Raw genomic sequence first — 11,689 nt, forward strand, 5'->3', positions numbered from 1 at the left:
ACTGACAGAGTATGACAGCCAATACACTTCACAAAAAGCCATCAAGGGAAGTGTCTTGTCAGAATATCTTGCAGAGCAACCGATTGATGATTACCAACCTATGAGGTTTGACTTTCCTGATGAGGACATCATGTTTCTCAAATCGAAAGATTGAGAGGAACCACTCCCGGAGGAGGGGCCTGACCCTGAATCCAATTGGGTTATGATGTTTGATGGGGCGGTCCACATCAATGGTCGCGGAGTTGGTGTAGTGTTGATCACACCGGAAGGGGGTTCATATGCCATTTGGTGCCAGAATAACTTTTCCCTGCACCAACAATGAAGCCGAATACGAAGCTTGTATCCTAAGACTTGAGGAAGCCGTCAAAATACAGATTAAATCCCTGGATGTATACGGGGACTCAGCTTTGGTTATCAATCAAACCAACAGGGAAATGGTTCTATGCTGGAACTACGTACCCAGAACTGACGTATCTCGGTCAAAGACGAATGAAGAAAGCATTTGGTTAAAAAGTGCGCCCTCGGGGGTATCAAGTCGGTGAATTGGTACTCAAAAGATTTCTTCCTCCCAACACAGATCACAGGGGCAAATGGACACCGAACTAGGAGGGTCCGCACGTGGTTAAAAGGATTTTCTATGGCGGAGCTTTGACGCTAACAACCATGGAGGGCGAAGGATTCCTGTCCCCTATTAACTCAGACGCAGTTAAAAAAATACTTCGCATAAAATAGACCCGCTGGACAATAAAAAGAATAGTCCAGGCAAAAAAGGGGCATCCCGACGAACCAAAAAAAAAGAATAAAGAGGTTCGGGCAAAAATTAGGGATATATAAAAAAAAAAGAGTACACCCGGTGAGTCGAAAACCCAAAAGGGCGGCTCAGGCAAAAATGGGTATCCCGGTGGATTGAAAACCCGAAAAGGGGGCGATCCAGGCAAAAGTTAGGGAATAAGCGAATGACTGTGATCTGAGTTCATCAGTGTTATATCACCGTTTCATTCAATCCGGCAATCTTCGAAGGTTAAAGATCGACTAATCATCCACTTCAGAAAGCAAGATGAGCAGAGCGTCTTGAGGACATACGAACCATAGCAGAGTCGAAACTCAGTGGGACCCCGTTTCCCCATTGCCATTAGGATAGTTCTCTTTTTTATAGCGATCACCTCTTTTCAGGGATCAGCTTCCTGATACCCTCGCCTATTCCTGGCACAAATTTTCTCCCCAGTAAGAGTCGAATAATTCAGTTAAAGAGCCTCTTTATTTTTCATTTATCAGTTTGTTTGCAAAAATGTCCGAATTTTTGATAAAACATATTGCATATGAACATAATGGTGGCTTTTGCAGATGATTTGCACAGGAAAACATTTAAAATTGCTTTGAATGTGCTTAATCCCGAACGGTGAATTCAAACCGAGTAATTCCCCCGAGGCATACGTGTATTTTTGGTTGCAGGTCGCAGGAACCGGATGCCAAGTCATTAATCCTCATCCCCAAGCGGTTGACAAAGTCTCTCCCCAGCAGAGCATGTTCCCCAACAGAGTTGACAGTATCCAGACTGTCTATCCCCAGTAGAGTTGACAGTATCCAGACTATATATCCCCAGCGGAGTTGACGGTGTCAGACTGTATCTTCCTAGCAACAGCGGAGTGGTTGCATGCCCAACGGACAAGAGGGTGGTGTTCCCAGTGTTCATCTCATCCCCAGCAGATTATTTCAAACAGATTTGTTCTAATCCCCAGCTTGAGGACGATTAGCAAGTTCATATCCCCAGCAAAGGTCGTTTCCTACGACATTTCCCCAGGAAGTGTTTTCCCCACAGACTCTCCTCACAGAGCCTCGCCGAGAAAAGTTTCCATAGTTGATACTCCCCCCGCAAGGTCAACTTTTCAAGCAGCCAATTTATTTTTGGTGGCTCATTGGTCCCGGAAGACGGATCATTCCCCACAGAGCATTCAAGGATTGATACAGCGATCTGTTCCCTACCGGAGTTTGCTTCCCCTAGCAGATTTCTTTTTTTTTTTTTACACCATGCATAACATTTGCATTTGCATGCATATCATATCAAGCATACACATAAGCTGATAAACAGGTTCTTCCAAGCAGACTGAAGAATTACTTTACAACCAAGGTCATGAGATCCAGCCAGAGGATCAAGCGTGAGTGATCCAGCCTGAGGGTCATTTTGAAGATTCAGCCTGAGAATCGTTTTCCCGTGATCCAACATGAGGGTCACTTTTTGAAGATTCAGCCTGAGAATCGTTTTCCCGTGATCCAGCATGAGGGTCACTTTTTGAAGATTCAGCCTGAGAATCGTTTTCCCGTGATCCAGCATGAGGGTCATTCTTGAAGATTCAGCCTGAGAATCGTTTTCCCAAGAGTCAGCCTGAGGCTCAATTTGAAGATTCCCCAGTGAAGTCGCCTACAAGCTTTATTTCCCCAGCAAGTCTAATTGAGGAGTCGTTACAACATGTTCTAGCTCGAAGAATATGTACGAAGCCCAAAAGTGGAATATTCTCGAAGCTGCATATCTAATATGAAGGTTGGGTTTAGATTTCAAAAGAAGGTCAACCAGCGCATGCCTCAGATGCGGGATCCTAATGACGGGAATTTATCATCAAAACAATCCAGATCTAGCCAGAAGATCGAAGTAGATTCAGCCCGAGAATCGAAACAAAGGAGATCTAGCCAGAAGATCGAAGAAGATCTAGCCAGAAGATCGAAGTCAGGTCTAGCCCGAAGACCGGAAATAGATTCAGCCAGAGAATCGAAACAATTCAGATCTAGCCAGAAGATCGAAGTAGATTCAGCCAGAGAATCAAAGGAAATAGATTCAGCCAGAGAATCGAAACAAAGGAGATCTAGCCAGAAGATCGAAGAAGATCTAGCCAGAAGATCAAAATCGTATCCATCCCGAGGATCAAAATTAATATCCAACCAGAGGACTAAATTGAGTATAGGTTCAGCCAGAGGATCGAAACTCCAGATTAAGCCAGAGGATCGGAAGAAAAATAAACAGCACGGTGTATTTCCGCGTTTTTGTGGTATTCTCGGAGCACAAATTTTCGGTTTGTCTTTGGTATTCAATCACAGCTCACCCCGTTTGTCTGATAAGTTGTTCGCTTTCATCCTACTCGGGTTAGCTGATGTTTGAATAGGGGCAGCTGTAACACCCCAAAATTTGCCCTCCTCATTCATGCATTCATTTAGCATTTCATATTGCATTTCATCATGTCAATCAGAATTAGATAAAAAAAAAATTAATTAATTAATTAAATAAATAATTAAATAAATAAATAAATAATAAAAAAATCTTGGACTTGGACCTTTCTCAAAAGCCCACTAAGCTACCAATATTAGCCTATAAATACTAGAGTTTCATTGAAACAAAGGCCACACAGAAGAGGAGAAGAAGGAAGAGAAGCAAAATACTCTGAGGTTTCCTTGGAACAAAACCCTGGAGGAAAAAGAAAGTGAGAGAAGAGTCAACAGAGTTCAGAGCAACCTCCGGACACTGAAGGGAACTCATTGGCAAAGAACCAGTTCTACCTCATATAAACCCTGAGATTGTTCTGCAAACCCCGGTGCAATCCAATTTCAATCAAGCTCTCCAATCAGGTTTGCCCTATATCCATCATCTCTATGCTTTCAATTTGAATTTTCTTAATGTATGAGGTATTATGGGTGAATTTGATACCCTTTTGATGCATACGTTTAACAAGAGGTTTAGGCCTCCTACCCTTGGTTTTTTTTTTGTGAATTGAAAGGGCATGATTCATGTGGTTACATTTTGATTTGGGGGCAACTCTTGGTTACCCTATCTTATTTCACTAACCCTTTTGTTGAGTTTTTGTGAGGGCTCACATGACTTTTGCAGGGATAACTTGCATGGTTTCCCACTTTATTTGTGGGATAACCCCTGGAGGTTCATTCCGATTACCTGTACAGACTCACTTTTCTTTGATGGCATTAGCTTGGAAGGATCTCAGGGTTTCCCATTCCTCTAATTGCTGTTACTTCGGATCTTTATCCGCGTGGTACTTTTACATTTTTCCCGCATTTTACTGCTTTCCTAGCTGGAAGACCTCGATAGGAGGCAACGTTTGAGCCCCTTGGTGGCATTTTACTTTGAGATACATGTTTTGTGTTTTGTATTCATATCCCTGCAGGTAGCGCGGTTCCTTCGTCAAGGACTGCCTTTTTGCCCTTGAGCATCCCAAACCCTAACCCTTTATTGATTTTTCTTCTCCATAACACACATTTACTCCTTCTACTACAGGTGAGTAAGTCTCCAAAGGTCGAGCATCCGGTAGATTGCGTAGTAACGTCGTTCTTCCAAAACCCAATCCATAACCCCGTAGTTAGCCGAACTACGTTTTGCTCTGATTCTCAGGCCAGATGAGATACGTAGGCATAAGACGTGATGTCTTAGCGAGCACACATCCCCCAACCCATAGGTCAGCCGAGCTACGAAGACTCTGATTCTCATATTCAGATGAGATACGTATGCAGTGGATGCGACATCCGCGCGAGTCATTTTTATTTAACCCTTTTTTTTTGGTAAACAGCACAAGATAAACCCACACCCTTTAGACAAGAACTACAAAAGTGGATCCCGTAGAGTACTACGGATGCGTAGGGGTGCTAATACCTTCCCTTCGCATAACCGACTCCCGAATCCAAGATTTGGTTGCGAGACCCCGTCTTGTACTTTCCTTTTTCAGGTTTACTCTGAGCGTTTCCTTTCCCTCCTTTGGGATGAATAACGCACGGTGGCGACTCTTCTGTCTTTTTCTTTCGCCGGTTGTTTTCTTTCGCACTGTATTTTTCAGGTTGCGACAGGCGAGACTAGGATGCACAAAATAGTAGGAAGATCTCCTCTTCACTCAGTAATGTCTCAGCATCCGGTCTTCCTAGGAAGGAATGTGCCAATATTATTTGGAAGTATCTAAAAGCTGGGTTATGTATAGCCTGAGACAGTTGCGTAGATGGATCCTGGCTTCCGCCACCTGATATATCACTCCAAAACTTCTCCACCTCCTTACCCAGAAAGTATCCCATAGGTGTCTCCGGGATAGCATCAGGAGTGGTCTGGAAACCTAATAGGTCACCGAACTCTTTCTGGCTGAAAGAGTACTCAACTCCAAAGAGCCTGAAAGCAGCATACCCATCCGGTCCAGAGTATGGGTCATAATCAAATGAACTGAGGAACTCCAATGTCAAGTTCCTGTAGGTGTTACTCAGATCGTCAGCGAACTCGTCCCAGTGAAGCTGGTGGCTCAGAAATTGGATACTCGGCTCGATACCCAGTGCCTCCATATAGTGCTGATCAGGATAACATGTGGGCGCCATAGGACGCTGATACAGAGCGATGTAGCGCTCTCTCTGAGCATCATCTCTATAGGCTACATGCATATTGTCGAAATCCTGCATCCTGTAAAAGTTAGGAAAGTGATCCTGAAAATACAAACCATTCAAATTTTTAGTCTCGGTGAAAAAAATAAAATAAAAATAAAGTAAAAATAAATAAATGCGAAGAAGTAAAATGAAAAACCATGGGTTGCCTCCCACGCAGCGCTTGTTTAACGTCATTAGCTTGACGATTAGAATTTATACACCTGTAGTAGTAGGAATCGGTGGATCAATCAGAGTGTGGCTTGAGTAGTATGCTGGAATGTCTCCTCCTTCGTAGAGCTTCAGTCTTTGTCCATTTACAATGAATGGACTACAAGTTTCGTTCTTGATTTATACGGCTCCGGATCTCAGAATCTTGGATACTTCGAAAGGGCCAGTCCATCTTGAGTGTAGCTTCCCAGGGAAGAGTCATAACCTAGAGTTGAAAAGGAGAACATGATCGCCTATATTGAAGTTTTTCTTTACTATTCTTTTGTCATGCCAGGCTTTTGTTCTCTCTTTGTATATTTTTGCATTCTCGTAGGCAGATTGCCTAAGTTCTTATAGTTTGTGAATGTCAAGGGTACGCTTTTCTCCAGCGGTCAGGTAGTCTAAATTCAAAGTTTTAATGGCCTAATAGATCTTATGCTCTAACTCGAAAGGTAAGTGACAGGATTTTCCATAAACTAGTTGGTAAGGAGTTATTCCTATAAGGGTTTTGAAAGCGGTTCTATAGGCCCATAATGCTTCTTGAAGCTTCTGAGACCAGTCTTTCCTAGAGATAGAAACAGTTTTCTCTAGGATTTGTTTTATCTCCCTATTGGATACTTCTACTTGGCCACTAGTTTGTGGATGGTATGGTGTTGCTACTCTATGCCTAACTCCATATTTTCTTAAAAGTTTATCAAATATCCTCGATATGAAGTGTGATCCTCCATCGCTTATGACTAAACATGGTGTTCCAAATCTAGGGAAAATATAGTTTTTAAATAGCTTGATTACTATGCTAGTATCATTTGTGGGTGCAACTATAACTTCAATCCACTTAGACACGTAGTCTACAACTACTAAGATATACCTGTTTCCTAAGGATGGTGGGAAAGGTCCCATGAAATCTACACCCCATACATCGAAGAGTTCTACTTCCTGAATGTTTCTTAGAGGCATTTCATCACGCCTTGAAATGTTTCCAGTGCGTTGGCATCTATCACATTTGACAATGCAAGCATAGACATCACGCCACATGGTAGGCCAGAATAGGCCAGCTTGAAGAATCTTGGCGTATGTCTTAGAAGTGCTCGCATGTCCACCATAGGGTGCAGAATGACAATGCTCGATAATACTATTTACCTCTTCTTCTGGAACGCAACGGCGAAAAATGTCATCTTTACCCCTTTTGAAAAGGAGCGGTTCGTCCCAATAGAAGTTTCTTACATCGTGGAAGAATTTCTTCTTGCGGTGGTAGTCAAGATCAGGGGGTACAATATCAGCAACTAGGTAATTAACAAAGTCTGCATACCATGGTACGTTACTTACTGCTAAGGAATTTTGGAAGTGCTCATGAGGGCCTAGGTTATTATCTTCAATGGTTTCTAGTCTAGCTATCAGTCTATCGTAGGCGAAATCATCATTTATGGGTACTAAGTCTGGTTTTAGATGTTCTAGCCTAGAGAGGTGATCGGCTACTACATTTTCAGTGCCTTTTTTATCTCTTATATCTAAATCAAATTCTTGTAGTAATAGAATCCATCGGAGTAACCTGGGTTTGGCATCTTTTTTACTTAATAGGTAACAAATGGTAGCATGATCAGTGTAAACTATAATTTTTGCTCCTACTAGATAAGATCTAAATTTGTCTATAGCGAAAACTACAGCGAGTAATTCTTTTTCAGTTGTTGCGTAGTTAAGTTGGGAAGCGTCTAGGGTTCTACTGGCATAATAAATTGCATGTAATTTTTTATCTTTCCTTTGTCCTAGAACGGCTCCAACCGCATAATCACTAGCATCGCACATTATCTCAAAAGGTTCTGACAAATCAGGTGGTTTCATAATGGGTGCAGATACTAATGCTTGCTTTAAAAGATTAAATGCGTCATTACATTTTTCATCGAAAATGAATTCGGCATCTTTCATTAAAAGTCCAGTTAAAGGTTTAGTTATTTTGGATAAGTCCTTGATAAAACGCCGGTAGAATCCAGCGTCTCCAAGAAAGCTTCGGACTTCTCTGATATTTTTGGGGGGTTTTAGGTTTTCTATAACTTCTATTTTAGCTCTATCTACCTCTATAACTTTTTTGGAGACTATATGTCCTAAAACAATTCCTTCGGTCACCATGAAATGACACTTTTCCCAGTTTAGCACGAGGTTCACCTCCACGCATCTTTCCAGGATTTTCTCAAGGTGAGCAAGACAATTATGGAAATCAAATCCGCAAACCGAGAAATCATCCATAAACACTTCCATAATACCATCTAGGTAGTCTGCAAAGATGGACATCATGCAGCGTTGGAAAGTAGCTGGGACATTACAGAGGCCGAATGGCATTCGTCTGTAGGCAAAAGTTCCATAAGGGCATGTAAAGGTAGTTTTTTCTTGATCTTCGAGGTGAATAGGTATTTGGAAGAATCCTGAGTATCCATCTAGATAGCAGAAGTAGGAGTGTCTGGCTAGACACTCCAACATCTGGTCTATAAATGGTAAAGGGAAATGATCCTTTCTGGTTGCTTTATTTAATTTTCTATAATCTATACACATCCTCCATCCTCCTTCTAAATGATTTGCTACATGTTCGCCTTTATCGTTCTGCACGACTGTGATGCCTCCCTTTTTAGGTACTACATGCACATGGCTCACCCACTCACTTTCCAAGATCTGATAGATTATACCTGCCTCAAGCAACTTAAGAACTTCCTTTTTAACAACATCACTCATTATAGGGTTTATTCTTCTCTGATGTTCTCTGGAGGGTTTTGAATCTTCTTCGAGCGAAATCTGATGCATGCATATGGATGGGCTTATACCTTTCAGGTCAGAGATATTATATCCTAAGGCTGAGGGATATCTTCGTAAAACGTCTAAAAGTTGGTTCGTTTCCTCTTGGCTCAAGGTAGCACTGACTATAACTGGACGGTTCATCTCTTCATCGAGGAACTCATATCTCAGATTCTTAGGCAGTTCCTTAAGTTCTAAGGTTGGTTTCTTAGGGCATGGCATAGGATCTGGGGTAAGGGATAAACATTCGTAAAGGTTATCATCGATGTAGGGTTTTTTAAAGTCATCATCTTCCATTATGAGGGTTGATGGTAACTTAATTGTTTTTACAATTTCTTCTTGTTCTAATTCTCTAACACATTCATCAATGATATCTAAGGTATAACATGCGTCTCCCATCACAGGTGCCATAAGAAATTTCGAAAGTATAAATTCTATTTTCTCGTCACCTACCTCAAAGGTCAACTTTCCTCTCTTGACATCTATTATGGCTCCTGCAGTTGATAAGAATGGTCTACCTAGAAGGATTGGTATATCATTGTCCTCTTTGATGTCCATGACAACAAAATCAGTAGGGATAAATAACTGACCTATCCTAACAGGGACATCTTCTAAAATGCCTATAAGATATTTAACAGATCTATCGGCTAACTGAAGTGACATCTTAGTAGGTTGTAATTCTCCTAAGTTTAACCTCTCACAAACTGCTAAAGGCATTAAGCTCACACTAGCTCCTAAGTCTAGAAAAGCTTTTTCGATGACATGACTACCCAAAAGACAAGGAACTGAGAAATTTCCAGGATCTTTATCTTTTTTGGCTAATTTATTCTCGGAAATGGCATTACATTCCAAAGGCTTCGGATCGTCTAGTCTACGTTTGTTGGTAAGGATGTCTTTGAGAAACTTTGCATAAGAAGGTATTTGGGTGATGGCTTCTGTGAAAGGGATTTCTACATGAAGTTTTTCTATAACTTTAATAAAATTTTGATATTGGTTATTGGTATGGGTTTGTTTGAGTCTTTGCGGATATGGTATAGGCGGTTTATATGGCGGGGGTGGTACATAAGTTTTATCTTTAGGTTCTTCTCCTTTTTCTTGACCATCCTGGTTTTCAGATTCCTCTGGTTCCTTTACTTTATCTGGGGGTTTGGTATATTCCTTAGAAGTTTCGGGTTCGCTCAATCTTGGGTTTGGTAGCTCATCATAAGTGTTCCCACTTCGTAGGATAATGGCATTGGCTTGTCCTCTCGGATTCTGTTGAGGTTGTCCAGGGAACTGTCCTCCAGGTGTAGTCTGAGGGGCTTGGTTTAAAGCTACCTGAGAGATCTGGGTTTCAAGCATCTTAGTATGAGTAACTATTTGGTCAACCTTGGTTCCTAACTGAGTAATCAATTCGTTAACATGAATGTTCTGGTTCATGAACTCCTTGTTTTGTTGGGTTTGAGCGGTGATAAAATTTTCCATAATTTTCTCAAGGCTCGGCTTTGGTTGTACAGGTTGCATAGGTTGATTTGATCTTGGGGCTTGATAACTAGGTCTCGGAGGTGCATTATTTTGGATAGGGTTATTGTTTTTATAGGAGAAGTTCGGGTGATTCCTCCATCCAGGGTTATAGGTATTCGAGTACGGGTTCCCTTGGGTGTAGTTCACTTGCTCAAAGTGGGTGGAAGGGAACTGCGGCTACAATATTCAGGTTTATGCACATATGCTCGACCTTAAGGGCTAACGCGTCCATTTTAGCTTGCATCATGTCTATAGAGCTTAGTTCATGCACTCCTCCTTGGGCTTCCTTCTTCTCAACTGTCGCTCGTTCGACTCCCCATGATTGATGGTTTTAAGCCATATCTTCGATGAGGGAACTAACTTCAGGATAAGGTTTGTTCATCAGCGCACCGCTTGCGGCAGCATCGATGGTCATCTTAGTGTTATAGTGAAGTCCATTATAGAAGGTTTGAATGATTAACCAATTTTCTAAACCATGATGTGGGCATGCTCGTAACAGCTCTTTATATCTCTCCCAAGCTTCGAACAACGATTCTCCTTGGTTCTGGGTAAATCTAGTTATATGGTTTCGAAGAATGACGGTCTTACTCGGGGGAAAGTATCTAGCAAGGAATACTCTTCTAAGGTTATCCCAAGTCGTAATGGAATTGGGTGGAAGGGAATCTAACCATGATAGGGCTTTATCTTTGAGGGAAAAAGGGAATAATCTTAAACGTATTGCCTTAGGAGAAGCTCCATTGGTTTTAAAAGTGTATGCTAAGTGGAGAAAGATTTTTAAATGTTGGTTTGGGTTCTCAGTAGCGAGACCTGCGAATTGTCTTTGTTGCACTAGTTGCAACAGGGAAGGTTTAAGTTCGAAATTATTAGCTGGGATGGTTGGGTTTACTATACTAGAACTAGGTTCTTCGTTAGATGGTTGGGCAAAATCCTTAAGAGGTCTTTGGTTTTGATCTTCGGCCATAGCTCTCCTAATTCTATGAAAGAATAAACGTGTGCGAGCGTAATGTTCAGGTTCTGCTAGAGGGTAAACTAAGCTTCCGGTGCTGTGAGCTTTTCGCATTGACCGACGGGAAATAACCTAAGTCTAAACGATATAACAACAGGGAAATGAAATTTGACGAAATTGTTCCCCGGCAACGGCGCCAAAAACTTGATGCGTGCTTTTCGCAAGTATACGAACGCGTCAGAGTAATATAAAAGATTGTCGAATCCACAGAGATCAAGTGTCAATCTATCGTTATCTATTGTTATGGTGTTTATCAAAGGCAATCAAAATAGGTGTTTTTAGAGTGTGCAATGAAAAGTAAAGTGCTGAATAAAGTTCAATTAATAAAGATAGGATCGAATGTAATTCACATAATCAATTAATAATCCAAGTACTTGCTAATAGAGCTACTTATGGGCAGTGTTTCCTACTTCGAAAAGAACTAATTTAACAGGAACTGTCGCTTTCGCGTATTCAGAACCGAGTTGTACTCCCTAATCAAACCCTCTTATTGTCACTTATAAAAAGGCGTGCATTGCGTTAGAGTAGTAAACCTATTTTTAAGAAATATAGTATCTTGACTAAGTTGAAAAGTATTTTAACCTAGATTTCTTAACCAAAAGAGATTCTTGCGAACCAGACTCTAAACTTATAAACGCGTCCGAAAATAGTTTTAAAATCTCTTTTCTTATTAAGTTAAAAACTCCTAATGAACTAAGCAAAGCGCTTTCGCTGTTTTTGAAATAGTTAAAAACAATTAAGTTTAAAAAGACGTTGGACGACTTTCGTTCTTACCCAACGGAAATTAAGTGCGGGAAA

General features: G+C 41.2%; 1 non-coding gene across 1 annotated transcript; it reads left to right on the plus strand.

Annotated features, from left to right (window-relative positions):
* Positions 1 to 10,355: 10,355 nt before the first annotated feature.
* Positions 10,356 to 10,462, plus strand: LOC127109909 (small nucleolar RNA R71). Its single transcript, XR_007797155.1, has one exon. It is a non-coding gene; the product is annotated as a small nucleolar RNA R71 (small nucleolar RNA).
* The last annotated feature ends 1,227 nt before the right edge of the window (positions 10,463 to 11,689 follow it).

The sequence above is a fragment of the Lathyrus oleraceus genome, chromosome 7, assembly GCF_024323335.1.
Source record: "Lathyrus oleraceus cultivar Zhongwan6 chromosome 7, CAAS_Psat_ZW6_1.0, whole genome shotgun sequence".
NCBI classification, from domain to species: Eukaryota; Viridiplantae; Streptophyta; class Magnoliopsida; order Fabales; family Fabaceae; genus Lathyrus; species Lathyrus oleraceus.